The sequence below is a fragment of the Neoarius graeffei genome, chromosome 13 (assembly GCF_027579695.1).
Source record: "Neoarius graeffei isolate fNeoGra1 chromosome 13, fNeoGra1.pri, whole genome shotgun sequence".
NCBI classification, from domain to species: domain Eukaryota; kingdom Metazoa; phylum Chordata; class Actinopteri; order Siluriformes; family Ariidae; genus Neoarius; species Neoarius graeffei.
The window spans coordinates 74592291-74612337 of record NC_083581.1 but is presented as its reverse complement, the minus strand read 5'-3'; the positions used below and the strand labels follow the sequence as shown (position 1 = coordinate 74612337).

The following is a 20047-nucleotide window of genomic DNA, read 5'->3' as shown; positions in this document are numbered from 1 at the left end:
AGTCACCTACTCTTTTAATTTCCGCGCGGTAGTGAAACGTGATGTCATCAGCAGGTTCCCCTTCTTGTGTACCACGTCACGTGTGACGTGGCACAGATTATCAGCAATGGCGGATAGAATGCGATTGTCAGCTTCGGAAAAGAAGCGAAGGAAAATAGCAAGTGATGGCCAAAGGAGACGGTCGATGGTGAATATCGGCACAGCAATCGACAAGTGGAAATCGCGTTCTATCTGCCATTGCTGATAATCTGTGCCACGTCACACGTGACGTGGTACACAAGAAGGGGAACCTGCCGATTACATCATGTTTCACTACCGCGCGGAAATTAAAAGGGTAGGTGACTTTGGTCGCAAAATTAATATACTTCTTGTTGTCAAAGAATTATGTTTGATATATCATTTTGAAGCTAAAAGATTTCTCTGTCTAGTCATCTCATCTCATCTCTAGCCGCTTTATCCTTCTACAGGGTCGCAGGCAAGCTGGAGCCTATCCCAGCTGACTATGGGCAAAAGGCGGGGTACACCCTGGACAAGTCGCCAGGTCATCACAGGGCTGACACATAGACACAGACAACCATTCACACTCACATTCACACCTACGCTCAATTTAGAGTCACCAGTTAACCTAACCTGCATGTCTTTGGACTGTGGGGGAAACCGGAGCACCCGGAGGAAACCCACGCGGACAACATGCAAACTCCACACAGAAAGGCCCTCGCTGGCCCCGGGGCTCGAACCCAGGACCTTCTTGCTGTGAGGCGACAGCGCTAACCACTACACCACCGTGCCGCCCTGTCTAGTCATGTTGTCATAAAATATATTGTATTTTATGCCAAAGAATACATCCAATGGTGGAATGGCAGTTTAATCTTGTGCAGGCACGAGTCATTTACAGTGCGCATGTGAAAGTCCGCTTGGTGCGTGCGCTGTCCGGAGTGTGCCCGAGAATCTATCTGATGCACGCGCCAAGGTGTGACACTCTTGCACAAAATTAGTACAAAAATTAATGTAGATATAAATATCTTATGCCAAATTATTACGGCATGTTATAAAAAATAAAGAAAGATTCAGAGTCTGAGTCCGAGTAATCAGTGCTCAAGTCCAAGTCGAGTCACGAGCCCTTAAAATTAGGGCACGAGTCAGACTCGGGTCCTACAAGCCTGACCGTTTCCTTTATGACTGCTCAGCTTTCACAACTGCTCACTGTCACGGTTTGTTTTTGTCTGCGTTCCTGATAGAAAGAAGAGTATTTTTTTAAGTGTGCAAGACTTTAGTTTGTGGTGCCATGACCAAAATTGAATTCTTTCTCAAAGAAATAAATTATTTAAGAAATAAATTGCTATCTGTTATTTTCTCATCTGATTAAAAACTCTATTTTGGTGACAGTATGTACAAGTACAGTACTCGTGTAATCGCCGATGAATTTTAAAAGAAACAGTTTACCTCTGACTTCCAGAAAACTGATACACATAATCTACAGTATGCAAAACACCATGACAGACATTCAAAAAAAAAAAAGTTGAACCAATCTTTCAGGGAAAACCACAGAGAGAAGGAGGTTAGAAGATACAGATACACGAAGTTATCTGTGTTGAGATACACCCAGTGAGTCGTCTAACTGCACCGGATACTCCCTACTGCCCAAGAGATAAAACACACACACACACACACACACACAGTGCATTACTGTGTACTACTCAACTCAGTCGTTTTTGGTTAACCGACCAGTATAACAGCATTCACAAATCTGTGTGTGTGTGTGTGTGTGTGTGTGTGTGTGTGTGGGCGAGACACAAACCATTTCTCATGCAAAAATTTCAGCGAGTTCAGCTGAGGTGTGAACAGCCGTCACATTAACACGCAATTCATAAATGTAAAAATAGACACACGCATGCAGAGAGACTGAAAACGCTGACTCGTACCGCTCTTTACTACCTGTTATTAAAACAGCGTTGCTAAGCAACCGACAAAATAAAGCTGAGCTGCTCAAGGTATGTCATGGTGTCTATTTCTTTCATTTGTTGGGTACTGTAACTTAAGAACATCAGTCAGTGTGTTTGTGTGTGTGTGTGTGTTTAGAATGCTTTAAAAGTGTCTCTACAACCAAATCCCAATCTTTCAGCAGTCTGTTGGAGCCTGAAGATATGTGACTGACGGTGTGACTGTGTTTTAGATGGGTAACTAACGGGCAACTTATGTTTGACATTGATCCTGTCTAATTGGCTGAACGTTGATGCCACGGTGGTGTAGTGGCTAGTGCTGTCACCTCACAGCAAGAAGGTTCTGGGGTCAAGCCCAGTGGCTGATGGGGGCCTTTCTGTGTGGAGTTTGCATGTTCTCCCTGTGTCTGCGTGGGTTTCCTCCGGTTTCCCCCACAGTCCAAAGACATGTGGTGAGGTTAACATGGGGCAGTCTTGGACTGAGGTTGGGCTGAAGTGCTCTTGAGCAAGGCACCGAACCCCCAGTGGCTCCCTGAGTGCTGTAGCATAGCTGCCCACTGCTCTGGGTATGTGTGTGTGCTCATTGCTCACTTGTGTGTGTTGACTGCTTCAGATGGGTTAAATGCAGAGGAGGAATTTCACTGTGCTTGAGTGTATGTGTGATTAAATAAAGGCTTCTTGGCTTCTCTTGTCTTGATTCTTAAATTCCAGGCTCTGCCCAAACTCTACATACACTATCAGTCACACCTACCTAAGCTTGGACACGCCTACTCATTCATAAGTTTTTCTGCATTGTAGAACAACACTGAAGACATCCCAACTATGAACTAACATCTGGAACATATATGGAATTATGTGATAAATTAAAAAAAAAAACAAGAATGTTTGATATTTTAGATTATTCAAAGCAGCCACTGTTTACCTTGAGGATGCTTTGCACACTATCTATTGCTGGGTTTCAGTCACATGACTTTTCTTAGCGGTTTTATCGGAAGTGAAATAGCTGGAGGTCTAAACAGCTGCCGTAGTGCAAACAACTAGCGATAACTTATCAGAGTACGCTTGTAATCTAGAAGCCACTGCTTGCTTTAGATATATTCAGGAGATTGCTATGTGCAATGGAATCGACCCCTACAGTCTGGGAAAGAAGGATTTGTCATACGATCTCGAAATCTACCCTTCAGTCGAGTTCCCCGACATCTCGCACTATCTGGTGTTGCAGACGTCCTTCTACACCGCAAAACAGATGAAAGCGTGGAAGAGTATGGAGGCTTACGACTTTTTTGTATGTGGCTGGGTAAAGGACCTCACTATCAAGTCACTGCCCAATGAATCCTGTATTGTTTTTGTCTGTCTGTTTTTTTAAGCTTTTCGTTTGCGTCTTTACAACGAAGCTCTGTAAGTTGAAGTGTAAACAAACAACAGTTGGCTTGATTCTCACTTGTGTTGGCTCTTATCTCTCAGCTAAATCATTCACAAAGTTCATCAGAAACCCCTTTAAAGACCTGGATCTTAGTTAAACAAGATGGAGAATTGATCACGGCGCATTGTAACTGTACGGCTGGGTAAGAATTTTGTCGCGACCTTCATGCATGTGGACTTTGTGAGGAGTAAACAAAGAAACAGCTGGGGACTTTAGCGCTTCATGACTAAGAAAAAAATACCGTAAAATAACAACACATAGCAAGAAAAGTACTGGGAAAACACTAAGGCCAGAGCTGAGAGAGAAATACAAACCTTTCACCAAGTGATCACTGCAAACTCGAGCATGCTTCGACTCGGCTCCCTTCAATTTCAGTCAGCGGTTCAAAAGCCACCTTTCTCCACGTCTTTTTGTGAAATCCTGTGATGGTTCAACCTTTTTTATTACTTCATGGGGAACCCTGAAGACACTTTTATCACTTTCACGGTTTGATCGATTCGAACAACCTAAAACAACGCAAGCATAAGGTATTTTTCATGCGAGCAATGAACCTTCTCCATACAAATGCTTTGTCAACTGAGCTTTGGTAGACCACCAGCTAAAGTTTTGAATAACTAATAAGGCAGATGTGATGTCATGTGAAACCCAGCAGTACTACTAAAGGAAGGCTGTCTGTCTGTCTGTCTGTTCACCTGTGCAAATCGACACAGCTGGACACACTTTGCATACTCCATACTTTGCACATGTATTGATGACACCCCAGAGGGGCCCAAGACAACAGTTTCGATTTTCCAAAACATGGGATTAGTGCTAATCCAACACGCTGCACTAAAGTCCCATAGGCTACATGCTCACGCTAACACACTGCGCTCAGCCTCGACAGGGAATCCCCTCCCCCACTCATCTGGGATAGTCAATTGTACGGGACCTACAGCGCTCGGGTAGACTGCCCAATTCCAAGCAGAAGTATGACCAAACCCAAGGACCAACACAGCATCATTCAGAGGAAATCAGGTTCACGGGCAATAACTACTAGTTGGCATTATCTTAACCAGCTTCATGGGGTCATCACCTGGAATGCTTTTCAATTAACAGGTGTGTCTCATCTCATCTCATCTCATCTCATTATCTGTAGCCACTTATCCTGTCCTACAGGGTCGCAGGCGAGCTGGAGCCTATCCCAGCTGACTATGGGCGAAAGGCGGGGTACACCCTGGACAAGTCGCCAGGTCATCACAGGGCTGACACATAGACACAGACAACCATTCACACTCACATTCACACCTACGCTCAATTTAGAGTCACCAGTTAACCTAACCTGCATGTCTTTGGACTGTGGGGGAAACCGGAGCACCCGGAGGAAACCCACGTGGACACGGGGAGAACATGCAAACTCCGCACAGAAAGGCCCTCGCCGGCCACGGGGCTTGAACCCGGACCTTCTTGCTGTGAGGCAACAGCGCTAACCACTACACCACCGTGCCGCCCCAGGTGTGTCTCACCAAAAGTTAATTAGTGGACGAGTTTCTTGCCTTCTTAATGCGTTTGAGATTATACAGTAAATAATAAAAATACACATAATAAAATAGCCCTATTCCCCAACTGTAGTAATCCATATTATGCAAAGAATCGCTCAACTAAGTAAAGAGAAACGACATCCATCATTACTTTAAGACATGAAGTCTCTTTTCATTTATAAAAATAAAGAAAGAATGTTGAATTAGAAGGTGTGTCCAAGCTTTTAACTGGTACTATACTATTAGATCTAGTTATGCTGCAAAACAACAGCAACAACAACAACAACAACAACAAAAGATGCCTTAGCTCATGAAAATATCTTGAACATAGTAAAATTCGTCTAGTATTTCCAATTATAAGTTGACAATAAACCAAATTCGATATTATTTTTAAAAAATAACATGATATTTTCACTTCATGCAAGCTTTACATTTTCTTATTGCAGATAATTTGTTTCTTTCAAATATAAATGCTTAAAATTACTTCAATTATTTGCCAATAGAACAAATCTATTTCAAGCTTGCAGTTTGTAAAGATGTCGAGAAATAATTATAATAATCTTATATTTGGTTTATTGTTTGTAATGTCATTATGAGACTGTCAGTGACGGCGTGGCTCACTCCGGCCCCGTCTAGTCCAGAAGGAACGATCTAAAGTGGGCCACCTTGCGCAATAAATGTTGCAAGCTATATACACTATATATAAGCTATACTGGTATATAGAAGCTCTATCCACCCTAGGAATACCGACCTATTGACCAGAAAGAATCCAAAACGGCGAGGAATTGACCTAGAAGTGATTTTTGTTGAACTGCTCACTCATTAAGGCTTAATTAGTCCATAACTTCATTAATAATTTTAATGAAGTGAATCTGGGTAGAAGTTCTATGCACCCTAGGTTCCCCTACCTTCATACCAGAAAGAATCAAAATCTGTGAAGAATTGAAGGAGAAGAGGCAATTTGTGTAGAAACTGCTCATTAGGGATTGATTGATTGATTAATTACTCTATATCTTCATTATTAATTGCAGTTATGCAAATTTGTGCAGAAGCTATATGTACCTCAGGCAAACCTACCTGCCTGCCAAAAAGAATAAAAGTCAGTGAGGAATTGAGAGAGAAGTGGTTTTCGTGAAATGTAGATGACGCTGGACAGACGACGGGCAACACAACACACGATGGTATAAACTCATCACCTGTCAGCCGGATGAGCTAACAAGAACTACACGATAGATTTGAGTACACTCAAGATATTTTCACTAATATATCTTTTTCTCAGTGCGGTATTCTTAGTGGGTGTAAGTGTAATTAAAATCACCCCATATACCCGAACATAAAACCTGTTTTATCAAGACAGTAATAGATATTTCATATAAAGTACTACTGCAGAAAAAAAGGTTCCTAATGTATTGTTAATGGATGAATAATTGATTAATTTTCTTTCACTTCCTCATGATGTCCTGTTGTTCCTTTCTTTGAGAAGGAAACTCCGCTGTGGGATTTTACACAGAACCTCAGCAGGATGAGTTAAGGGAATCTTCAGGGTTCTTGATTTGAATTCTTTTTTAATGTGTATTTTAGTGTTGACAGGGTGTGTTTGAGTATAATCACTGATATGTGATGCTTTCTGTAAGGAGATTTTGACTGAAGAAGTCGTCAGTGTAAGTTTTCCACCACTGGAAAGTCTTCAAGATCGAGGTTTATTGGATTATTAATAACGTGAAAAGATGTTTATTTTGTCTTCTTAACATTGAAAAAGAGAGAAAAAACAACTTATAGCAGTTAGTGTTGTAGTGAAGACCACCTAAACCGAGACCAAGACAAGACCAAGACTTTGAGGGTTTGAGGTAGGCTTGTAGTACTCGAGTCCGTCTCGTGCCCTAATTTTAAGGACTCGTGACTTGACTTTGATTTGAGCACTGATGACTTGGACTCGGACTTGTGCATTAACTACATTCAGACTGGTAAATTGGAGATGAGGACTCAGATTTTTTCTTTATTTTTTGTAACATGCCATAATAATTTGGCATAAGATATTTAAATCTACATTAATTTTTGTACTAATTTCATGCAAGAGTGTCACACCTGTGCACCTTGGTAGACTCTCGGATAGACTCCATCATCAGACAGACTCTCGGGCGCGCTCTGGACAGCGTGCGCCAAGCGGATTCTCGCACGCGTGCCATAAACGACTTGTACCTGCACAGGATTAAGGTGCAATCAGTGCGCCGATATGAAAACTGTGAAAACACATTTACTTTGCGAAGTATTGAGTTGCATTGCTGACACATTACCGAGCCTTATTTCCTTGTTTGGTTTCCTGATTCCTGATTTTCTGTTTCTCATCTTTGATTCTGCCGAGTCTACGATAGCCTGTTTTGTGTCTCGCTCGACCTGTTTAACGATTTTCCCTGCCATTCTGGATTGTTTACCGTCTTCACTTGTATTAATAAACACACCTTCTGCACTTACATCCGTCTCCCAACCGTCTCTGACAGAATACTAAACACTCCCTGATAAACAGAAGCACATTCACCTGTTCATACGTACGTCACGTTCAGGAACAAACTAATGTTAATGGTGCTGAAACAAACAGCCACCATCACATGGTACGGTTGGAATCTTGTTCTCGGACTCGACTCGGATCAATAGTGGACTTGACTCGTAATTTTCTTTAATGATTCGGACTTGAACACTGGGGATTCGAGACTGGACTCGGATTCGAGGTATAGTGACTTGACTACAACACTGGTAGGCTGCTATTTATAATTTCACACAAAGCAAAATGACCAAAAGTGCTACTCTACTCTACACTCCACTACACGGTTAAAACGTATTCGTAAATGTCTTTCTGTCCACTGTTGGTTGAAAATCCGTACATATGTTGAGCAGAGCAGCGAGAGCAGTTTGCTTTATGTTTAAATCCATTCAGAGAAAACTAAACAAATCCGGATCTGGAAGAATTTCCCGTTTCCTCTCCTTGTGGTCAGTGCAGTCATAACACAACTATTAGTGTGTGATGAGGCCGACAATCCGGCTCTGAAACACACACTGAGGAATTAGAGTATAATCCCTGCATTTGTTTGACCTCTTAAGGTCACCGCCACATCCGGTTCCTCAGACTAATGATGCAGTGGCTGCCTCTCTCTCTCTCTCTCTCTCTCTCTCTCTCTCTCTCTCTCTCTCTCATAACACAGAAAAAAACCAATGTATTAATGATAAGGAGAGGCCTTTGTGGTGGATTCACCTTAAGAACATTTACCTGTTACTGAGCCTGATGGGACCAACATGGATTGATCGTCATTATTGATCATCCTGTACAGTGGAGTGAATCTGTACTGTACACACACACACACACACACGGACACACGCTGTACTGTCCTGAGTGGGTGTGTTGGAGGAGGATTGTCCTATGGGAGTCCTCTTATCCGCTCTCATGTCTTCTTTGGCTCCTTAGTGTGTGCTTTTAGAACAAACTCTTGGATTACAGCTGATTTATATGCAAACTGCTCTTTCTCTTCGCCCTCCTGTTTCACACACACACCAGCTGTTATGGTGCAAAAAACCAAACCAAACCAAACCAAACCCTGAAGTTAATCGTACGCTAAACTTGTAGGAAACTCGCAGCATCTTGTTGTTACCTTCGTTGACCTTCGTGATAGGATCAGGAACATTTCTGTGAAGGTTAAATAATACATTGAATTTCTTCATTTTCTTTCTTTTCCCTTCTTTCTATTTCCCCTGTGTGTGTGTGTGTGTGTGTGTGTGTGTGTGTGAGGGGTGTTTGTCATTCCAGGCACAGTGTGTGTTTCTCTGTAAATCTGTCTGTCTCAGCAGTCATCCAAGCAATAATAAACATGCGCGCACACACACACACACACACACACATACACACACAGTGACCGTAAGCCACTACGCTCTGCATTCGTTTTCTTCCCTCCACTAACACAAGTTGTGCAAAGTCATGAAACTTTTTTTTCACCATTGTGCACTATTTAGAAATATGACTCTGGTTTGGTACTTTTGTGGTATCTTCATGTCTCCGAGTTTAACACGCCGTCCCATACACAAGTTTTTATGCCTAAATTGGGTCACAAATGCTTTTTTTTTTAAACTTTCAAAAGATCTTTATAACACATACTGGATAGAAGAATTACATTCCATGTGATATATACTCAGTATATTCCTTTCATTCAACAGTTTAATAAATACAAAATTAACATCGCTTAGCTGAAATTTCGGACGCAATATGACCAAATAATTTGTTTATTTTTACTTTTTTGAAAAGAAAAGATCCTGACACTCACTGATAGCTCATCTGCTATCAGTCCATGAAGCAAGTTAGTCCCTGTTAGCACTTATGATACAGCAGCTATAAACCGTCTCAATCTGGATACTTAACAGTTATCCCACGAAATCGAGTCGTACATGAGCCAGGCTTGTAGTACTCGAGTCCAGAACTCGTGCCCTAATTTTAATGACTCATGACTTGAGCACTGATGACTCTGACTTGTGCATTCACTGCATTCAGACTCGTAAATTCAAGACGAGGACTCTGATTTTTTTCTTTATTTTTTGTAACATGCCATAATAATTTGGCATAAGATATTTATATTTATATCTACATTAATTTTTATGCTAATTTCATACAAGACAATGCACATTCACCTGTTCATACATCATTTTGAGGAACAAACTAACGTTAATGGCGCTAAAATGCCTGGAGAGAACGCCCCTAGGATTGTCCGCTTTGCTTATACAGACTTCTCGTGCAGTGGGAAAAAAAATGCACTGCTATGTGTTCCATATGTAGAAGAACTATCGAGGAGACGACGGGGACAACCTCGAACTTCAATCCTCATTTGGCAAGACTCCACCCAGAGAAAGAAGTGACACGCTGTGTTCATTGCTCTGTTGATAGTGGGGCTTGCTGAGCGATGAACTAGCTAGTGTTAACCTTCTCTCATGTGATTGGCCCTGCTGATAGTGGGCGGGGATTGTGTCAGACTCGACTCGGATCAACAGTGGACTTGACTCGGACTTGAAATTTTCTTTAATGACTTGGACTTGACCACTGGGGACTCGAGACTGGACTTGGACTCAAGGTTTAATGGCTCGACTACAACTCTGACATGAGCTGATAGCCAACGAGTCATGCAACACTGAGTTGTCTATAATCCATGTACGACGAGATTGAGTGGAATAACTGTTTTATTCTATCCACATTCACTGGATTTTGAGAAACAGAGCATTTTTATTTTTTGCAAATTTGATAAATAAAAACTTTATACAAAACGTCTGATAAAATCATTTCTGCTTAGAATGTAAACAAACCAGTGAAATGACAGGAGCAATTTGTGAAAAATGTGATGATGATGATAATAATAATAGTTATCTCATTATCTCTAGCCGCTTTATCCTGTTCTACAGGGTCGCAGGCAAGCTGGAGCCCACGCGGACACGGGGAGAACATGCAAACTCCACACAGAAAGGCCCTCGCCGGCCCCGGGGCTCGAACCCGGACCTTCTTGCTGTGAGGCGACAGCGCTAACCACTACACCACCGTGCTGCCCGAAATAATAATAATAATAATAATAATTATTATTATTGAAAATAAAAAAAGATGTTCTTACCATCAAATACTTTCATTCCATATTTTGTTGCTTTTTTTTTTGCATTTTTGGGGTTTTGTTTTCGAGTAGCATTTTTATTTCATCCTCGGTTGGTTCAGCAACACGCTCTGCCATTTTGTTTTTCTCTACTCACGGTATAAGAGCTGATATCCTAGTAGTAGAGTAGCCAATCAGAGTGCACGATTGCCCATATCCAGTGAATGTGGATAGAATAATTATAAATATATATATTTATAATAAATACTTTTTTAACCTGCCTCATTGTTGGTTTTGTGCAAGTTTTGCATGTTTTGTGATTTATGCAAATTTGCTCCTGCAATGCTGTGATTTCCCTTTGGAGATTAATAAAGTAATCTCTATCTATCTATCTATCTATCTATCTATCTATCTATCTATCTATCTATCTATCTATCTATCTATCTATCTATCTGTAGTTCTTCTTCTTCTTCTTCTTCTTCTTCTTCTTCTTCTTCTCATTACCTCTGCCAGCTTTGGAGGAGGTTATGTTTTCGTCTCCTGTTTTTTTTTTGTTTGCTTGTTTTCCTTTTATGAACATAACTCAAAATCTAGTGAATGGATTTTGATGAAATTTTGAGGAAAGGTGAGCCATGGGCCAAGGAACAATTGATTAGATTTTGATGCAAATCCAGATTTGTCTGCAGATCCAGGATTTTGTTTTTTGTCTGTTTCCAACGTAACTCAAAAAGTAGTGAACGGATTTGGATGAAATTTGGTGCACAGCTTTAGTATTATACTCAGGTCAAGTGATTTGATTTTGATGTTGATAATATGTGGCTTGGCGGAAGTATGCACTCTACCGAGTGTCATTATTATTATTATTATTATTATTATTATTATTATTATTATTATTATTATCTCATCAGGCCGACAGGCGATGAGTTTATGCCATTATGTACTGTCCATTGTCCGTCCATCATCCACATTTCAAGAAAATCGCTTTTTCTCCCTCAATTCATCACCAATTTTGATTCTTTCTGGCATGAAGGTAGGGCTACCTAGGGTGCATATACAGTAACTTCTACCCAGAGTTAATTACAATTATTAATGAAGTTATGGACTAATTAAACCTTAATGAGTGAGCAGTTCAATAAAAATCGCTTTTTCTTGGTCAATTCCTCGCCATTTTGGATTCTTTCTGGTAAATACGTTGGTATTCCTAGTGTGTATATCACTTCTATACAGTGGTGCTTGAAAGTTTGTGAACCCTTTAGAGTTTTCTATATTTCTGCATAAATATGACCTAAAACATCATCGGATTTTCACACAAGTCCTAAAAGTAGATAAAGAGAACCCAGTTAAACAAATGAGACAAAAATATTATACTTGGTCATTTATTTATTGAAGAAAATGATCCAATATTACATATCTGTGAGTGGCAAAAGTATGTGAACCTTTGCTTTCAGTATCTGGTGTGACCCCCTTGTGCAGCGATAACTGCAACTAAACGTTTCCGGTAACTCTTGATCAGTCCTGTACACTGGCTTGGAGGAATTTTAGCCCATTCCTCCATACAGAACAGCTTCAACTCTGGGATGTTGGTGGGTTTCCTCACATGAACTGCTCGCTTCAGGTCCTTCCACAACATTTCCATTGGATTAAGGTCAGGACTTTGACTTGGCCATTCCAAAACATTAACTTTATTCTTCTTTAACCATTCTTTGGCAGAATGACTTGTGTGCTTAGGGCCATTGTCTTGCTGCATGACCCACCTTCTCTTGAAATTCAGTTCATGGACAGATGTCCTGACATTTTCCTTTAGAATTCGCTGGTATAATTCAGAATTCATTGTTCCATCAATGATGGCAAGCCATCCTGGCCCAGATGCAGCAAAACAGGCCCAAACCATGATACTACCACCACCATGTTTCACAGATGGGATAAGGTTCTTATGCTGGAATGCAGTGTTTTCCTTTCTCCAAACATAACGCTTCTCATTTAAAACAAAAAGTTCGATTTTGGTCTCATCCCTCCACAAAACATTTGTCCAATAGCCTTCTGGCTTGTCCACATGATCTTTAGCAGACTGTAGACAAGCAGCAATGTTCTTTTTGGAGAGCAGTGGCTTTCTCCTTGCAGCCCTGCCATGCACACCATTTTTGTTCAGTGTTCTCCTGATGGTGGACTCATGAACATTAACATTAGCCAATGTGAGAGAGGCCTTCAGTTGCTTAGAAGTTACCCTGGGGTCCTTTGTGACCTCGCCGACTATTACACACCTTGCTCTTGGAGTGATCTTTGTTGGTCGACCACTCCTGGGGAGGGTAACAATGGTCTTGAGTTTCCTCCATTTGTACACAGTCTGTCTGTCTGTGGATTGGTGGAGTCCAAACTCTTTAGAGATGGTTTTGTAACCTTTTCCAGCCTGATGAGCATCAGTAACACTTTTTCTGAGGTCCTCAGAAATCTCCTTTGTTCATGCCATGATACACTTCCACAAACATGTGTTGTGAAGATCAGACTTTGATAGATCCTTGTTCTTTAAATAAAACAGGGTGCTCACTCACACCTGATTGTCATCCCATTGATTGAAAACACCTGACTCTAATTTCACCTTCAAATTAACTGCTCATCTTAGAGGTTCACATACTTTTGCCACTCACAGATATGTAATATTGGATCATTTTCATCAATAAATAAATGACCAAGTATAATATTTTTGTCTCATTTGTTTAACTGGGTTCTCTTTATCTACCTTTAGGACTTGTGTGAAAATCTGATGATGTTTTTGGTCATATTTATGCAGAAATATAGAAAATTCTAAAGGGTTCACAAACTTTCAAGCACCACTGTATATAGCTTGTATATAGTGTATATAGCTTGCAACATTTATTGCACAAGGTGGCCCACTTTAGATCGTTCCTTCTGGACTAGACGGGGCTGGAGTGAGCTACGCCGTCACTGACGGTCTCGTTATTATTACTATAGTGATGATCCTGTTTCAGCCTGTTTTCCAGGTCGCTTGAATTGAATGAATGGGTTTAATCCAAACCTCAATGACTCAAAAATGTGTTCATGTATAAATTCAATTCAGTACACTTTTATTTGTGTAGCACTTTTAACAATGGATATTATCACAAAGCAGCTTTACAGAAATATATAAATTCCAAACACAAATTTTACATTTATAAGTTGAAAATAATATCAAGTCAAAGTTTCCCACTGAGTTCACTGCCAAGTTTGAAAGACTGTTCGTTTTATGGACTCAAATCTTGATATCAAGCAAAATATCTCATAGCCTTACACGCCACCAAATCACACCCTGCAAATCAGTCCTGTGTGTGAAAGCATCCTGTGTCCTGATTGGCTGAGCTGTGATGATGTGAGATCTCGTCTCATTCGTGTCGGCAGCCCTGTGATTGATTGACAGCTCTGCGGGCTGCAGGGGCGATGTGGGTGGCCATGTTGATTCTGTGCTGTCAGATGTAAACACTGCTTGTTAACCAAGCAGATCACACACACACACACACACACACACACACACAGCTTCTGAGATATTTGTGTGTCACACACTATCAGTGTATATAAAAATATCAATATAACATACACACAAACTGACACCTCTAATGGAATTTTGATGGTTTGTATTAATGTGAGTGCTGTGGCATTAGTGAAAAACTTTGGCTTCTATGAGGAATGCGTGCGTGTGTGTGTGTGTGCGTGTGTGTGTGTGTGTGTGTGTGAGAGAGAGAGGCTGTGGCTCGTTGATGTAGCTGTCATGGGAGAGTGGTCTTTAGTCCTGTAACCTTCCGGATGGAACCAGGGGGTGTTGAGCTCTTCTCAAAAAGCTAAATAAACTGAGATTTCCTCACCTACCAGACAGAGAGTAAAGAATTCGGCCAGCTTTGGCACAAAACAGTCATTTGTTAAAACTATTTCTGCACTGAAATGTTATTTTACAATACAGAACATATCCTGCAAAGCATGCACACTTTTATACTGCGATGACAAATGCAAATATTAATGAAGTGGAAGAATTGGACTTTTTGTTAAGTTGAGGATAAAAGACAGTGAATAAAACAGATCCATTAGAGCTGCAGAGTTCTATTAGTTCAGCTGCTGCACTCAGTGTGTGTTAGTTTGTGTATGTATGATTGCGTGGGAGCGTGTGTGTGTGAGCATCTAAGGGGTATGAGTGACCTTGTGCAAGCTTTAATCTTACTTCCTGTGTGTGTGTCTGTGATTATATATATATGACATAGACATGAGTGTTTTACTGGTTTACTGGAAAAACACCACTCGTATTTTTCATAGGCGCTACATCCGGGACATTGAGTAACATATTTTCCAATATCTTCACTCGTGAGGAAATCGATGAATTGTTTTGATACATTTGGGGACTTTTTGTTTGTGAATGTGTCAATATAATAAAAAGAAAATCACACATTGGCTTGAAGATATGAAGTTTATCTTCTCGTGTTGAAAAAACAAAATACATCACGGATCTGAGTGACACATTTTAAATAATATTGGCTGGCATTGAGTGGTGTATCACAGTGTTTCTCAACCACTGGGCTGCGAATTTTTTTCAAGTTTGAAGCCAAATACTAAATAGTTCAGGATGTTGTAGTGTCCCAAATCTGGTAGCTGGTTTGCTGAACACTTTTCAAGTGGAATAAATATCTCATCTCATCTCATTATCTCTAGCCGCTTTATCCTTCTACAGGGTCGCAGGCAAGCTGGAGCCTATCCCAGCTGACTACGGGCGAAAGGCGGGGTACACCCTGGACAAGTCGCCAGGTCATCACAGGGCTGACACATAGACACAGACAACCATTCACACTCACATTCACACCTATGGTCAATTTAGAGTCACCAGTTAACCTAACCTGCATGTCTTTGGACTGTGGGGGAAACCGGAGCACCCGGAGAAAACCCACGCGGACATGGGGAGAACATGCAAACTCCACACAGAAAGGCCCTCGCCGGCCCCGGGGCTCGAACCCAGGACCTTCTTGCTGTGAGGCGACAGCGCTAACCACTACACCACCATGCCGCCCGGAATAAATATGTTTGTGGATAAATTAAGATGAACAAGCCTCTGTTTTGTCACATTCCTCCTCTGCATTTAACCCACGCATGCACACACACACACACGCACACACACGTGCACAGAGAGAGAGAGAGAGAGAGAGAGAGAGAACTACGTTCGTGGGTAAATTCTATGAATTTGTGATGCCTGCTGGAAGAGAAGAGCAGGGTGGATTGGGAATCAAACGGCTGTGGTTTGTTTACACCCGATACTAAAACTTGTAGCGTCCTATCAACCATTACAAAGGCACAGACAAAAAGACCAGAAACTTCTCCTTACCTGGGCAAAAATGATACAGGATTTATCTTGTAGTGTCCTGATCCCCAGATCTTTAACCAGCCACATATAAAAAGTTGTTCTCCTCCAGGCTCTTCCAGGTTTTCATCTATGTGTCCATGTAGAACGATATCTGCAGCACCAGGTAGTTTGAGATGTCGGGGAACTCAATAGATGGATAATTTTCCAACTCATAATGAATGAATGAATAACTTTATTTAAACATGATAAGTTGATCAGCAGAGCTGGTGGGGTCGTGCATGTACAAATACAAATAATTAAATACAAAAGACTAAAAATATACACAATCTAAAAAAACCCCTTAAATCTGTTGATAATCTGTTAATTGTCTTCACATTAAGTTTATTAATAGTACGCATAACTATTGTCTTTGTATTTAGTTCCAGCTATAATAGGATCAAAATTTATTCTACTAATGTCAAATTTAGTGAGTAAATTTTTCTTTCATAGGAAAAATCCTTCTTTGTTAGCGTGTAAGGATCTAATCCCACTGAGTGAGTTCTGTATCCACTTCTTTTGAGTGTACTACTTGGTTTTAATAACTTGCTTGTTTGCTGAACACAAACATGGCAGTGAGTTCTTGTGTTAATAAACCAGACTCTACTTTTGGATCATTAATCCCTTTTGACTGAGAATGACCTGCATGCATGGGTTTGGCTTCTGGCACATCCGTACAGTTTTAAATACAATACCTACAATTAAATATTTTTTAAATTGCATTTATTTAATTCCTGGGCTCCCAACTGTAACAGGGAGTGATGTCGCATCCCATTAATACACTTTACAGTCGATTATTAGATTCTAATAGAATAGATGAGCCAAAATAATTGGGATCTTTTTAAATGGGCCCCGACTCATTACAAGTATGAATAGGTGGGCCTTAAAGTAGAAAAGGTTGAGAACCCCTGACATAAGAGACACTTTTCAGACAAAAAAACTAATGAAGGCTACTGGGTTTTGGTGTAAAATGAAGAAGCGAGTGTGACAGTTAAAGTGTCCAGAAGAACTGTGGCTGGTTCTGTAAGATGCTCAGTAAAACCTACAGATCATTTCCGCATAAAACTGCACTCACTGTACCTGAGACTACTATTTTATTTTTTTTTAAAGCAGAGAGTCGTTTCACACCAAATATTGACTTTGTTTCATTTATTACTGTTTACGGTCCTTTATGGTATTTTTTAAAATAAAGTTTTATTAAAATTATAAAGTTTTATTAAAGTTTTATTTAAATAAGTTTTTTTAAAAACTTAAGAGGAATTTAATTTCATTATTTTTGAAGGCATCTTTGCTCTACAGCTTTGCATGGGCCTAAAACTTTTGCACAGCTATATATATGCATGCATAGTTTTGTTCAAAAGTACATACACACCCTTACAAAAAAAGAAGTTTATCTCATCTCATTATCTGTAGCCGCTTTATCCTGTTCTACAGGGTCGCAGGCAAGCTGGAGCCTATCCCAGCTGACTACGGGTGAAAGGCGGGGTACACCCTGGACAAGTCGCCAGGTCATCACAGGGCTGACACATAGACACAGACAACCATTCACACTCACATTCACACCTACGCTCAATTTAGAGTCACCAGTTAACCTAACCTGCATGTCTTTGGACTGTGGGGGAAACCGGAGCACCCGGAGGAAACCCACGCGGACACGGGGAGAACATGCAAACTCCGCACAGAAAGGCCCTCGCTGGCCACGGGGCTCGAACCCGGACCTTCTTGCTGTGAGGCGACAGTGCTAACCACTACACCACCGTGCCGCCCTCTTTTTATTTACTTATCAGAGATATACTTAATAAAGTTATACATAAGTATACTTGGCTTATACTGAAAAGTATACAGAAAAGTCTAACTATATTAAGCTTATACTTAAACTTTTGATCAAGATTTACTTAACAAAAGTGTAATAAAGTATTTAAAATATTTGTGCCTTATGTTTAAGTGTACTTGCCCTGTAGTTGTGCTTATCCTTTTGATAGTAAAATACTTCTTTTATTGCCATATTTTTATACTTTGGCATTTAATACAATGTTGCTTTAAATTTTGATTTTTAACGAAAATGAATATGTTCTTAATCCTGAGTATCTGTTGATATTTTGTGAATTCTTACCTTTATAACTTCATTGTAACTTAAGGTACAAAACACTTAAGTTGTCTGCTGGTAGTGTGCATGAGGTAAGGGTTAGGGCTAGAAAACTAATAGCATACGTAGAAGGGTAATTGCAGTATACTTCAAAACTAAAAAGTAGACTAGATGTATATAACCAGTAACTAATAGTATATTTCCAATATGCTGTAAAGTATACTTTTATAAACTAAAAAGTGGACTAGAAGTGTGTAACGAGTAAACCAATAGTATATTTCCAGTATACTATAAAGTATACTTTAGGAAACTAAAAAGTGGACTAGAAGTATAAAACAAGTAAACTCATAGTATATTTCCAGTATACTATGAATTTTACTTTTGTAAACTAAAAAGTGGACTACAAGTATAGAACTAGTAAACTATTAGTATATAAGTTTACTTGTGGTATAGGCTATTTGTAGTACAAAATAAAAAAAATACTAGTTTTATACTCAGAGTTTACTTCTCTTAGACTTAAAGTATACTTTTTATAAACTAAAAGTGGGCCAATTTAGTCCCAAGAAGTATTAGATTAGTTTACTTACCAGTTTACTTACTGTAAGTACATTGATATCAGTATACTTGGTACACAAAAGCATACTTAAGGAAATATACTTTAACTTCAGAACTATGTAATCTTTAGATTACTTTAGAACTATGTAAGAACTTTGTGGTTCCCAGTGCATGTTGGACTCCGGCAGGGCTGCCCTTTGTCACCGGTTCTGTTCATGATTTTTATGGACAGAATTTCTAGGCGCAGCTAGGGGCCGGAAGGAATCCTGTTTGAGAACCACAGGATTTCATCTCTGCTTTTTGCGGATGATGTTGTCCTGTTGGCTTCTTCAAACCAGGACCTTCAGCATGCACTGGGGCAGTTTGCAGTCGAGTGTGAAGCAGCTGGGATGAGAATCAGCACCTCCAAGTCCGAGGCCATGGTTCTCGACCGGAAAAGGGTGGCTTGCCCTCTCCAGGTTGGTGGAGAAGTCCTGCCTCAAGTGGAGGAGTTTAAGTATCTCGGGATCTTGTTCACGAGTGAGGGAAGGATAGAGCATGAGATCGACAGGCGGATCGGTGCAGCCTCCGCAGTGATGCAGTCGCTTTACCGGTCCGTCATGGTGAAGAAGGAGCTGAGCCAAAAGGCGAAGCTCTCGATTTACCGGTCGATCTACGTTCCGACTCTCACCTATGGTCATGAGTTTTGGGTAATGACCGAAAGAACAAGATCGCAGATACAAGCGGCTGAAATGGGTTTCCTTCGCAGGGTGGCTGGGAGCTCCCTTAGAGATAGGGTGAGAAGCACAGTCACTCGGGAGGAGCTCGGAGTAGAGCCACTGCTCCTCCACATTGAGAGGAATCAGCTGAGGTGGCTTGGGCATCTCTTTTGGATGCCTCCTGGACGCCTCCCTGGGGAGGTGTTCCAGGCATGTCCCCCCGGGAGGAGGCCCCGGGGAAGACCTAGGACACGCTGGAGGGACTGTGTTTCTTGGCTGGCCTGGGAACGCCTCGGTGTTCTTCCCGAGGAGCTGGCCGAGGTGTCTGGGGAAAGGGAAGTTTGGGCTTCCATGCTCAGACTGCTGCCTCTGCGACCCGGCCCCGGATAAGCGGATGAAGACAAGACGAGATGAGACTTTAACTTTACTTAAGTATACTTAATACAATGAACTTGAAGTATACTTCTTTTTGATAGGGGCAGACATGAATGTCATGGCAATATTGGGTTTTCACTGATTTCTTTGAACTGCAATTTTTCTGTAGCAGAATAATTGTACAATAAATATATGTTATTTACCAGCTGGGAGGTCCGTATCGTGAAATACCGTGACCGAGGTCTTGAAAGTCCTGAGCGAGGCCCTCTGGGCCGAGGTCAGTATTTAAGGCCGAGGTCACGGTATTTCACCATACGGACCGACCTTAAGCTGGTAAATATATTTATTTTTTTCTTTACCAAATTCTAACAGAAAACGAGAGCGCCCGAAAGGGAAAACCGAGCGGAGGCGAACCGCCATTTTGAATCCTCATTCACGGCTGTAATGCAAATGGCTTCCTCCTCGGTATACAAGTG

General features: G+C 40.8%; 1 long non-coding RNA gene across 1 annotated transcript in view; it reads left to right on the top strand.

Moving 5' to 3' along the window:
• Positions 1–1892: 1892 nt before the first annotated feature.
• The window catches only part of LOC132896286 (uncharacterized), a 34087-nt gene continuing 15932 nt past the window's right edge, over positions 1893–20047 (top strand). Inside the window, exon 1 of the long non-coding RNA XR_009655987.1 lies at positions 1893–1991. This is a non-coding gene — a long non-coding RNA (uncharacterized LOC132896286). The remainder of the gene's footprint in view (positions 1992–20047) is intronic.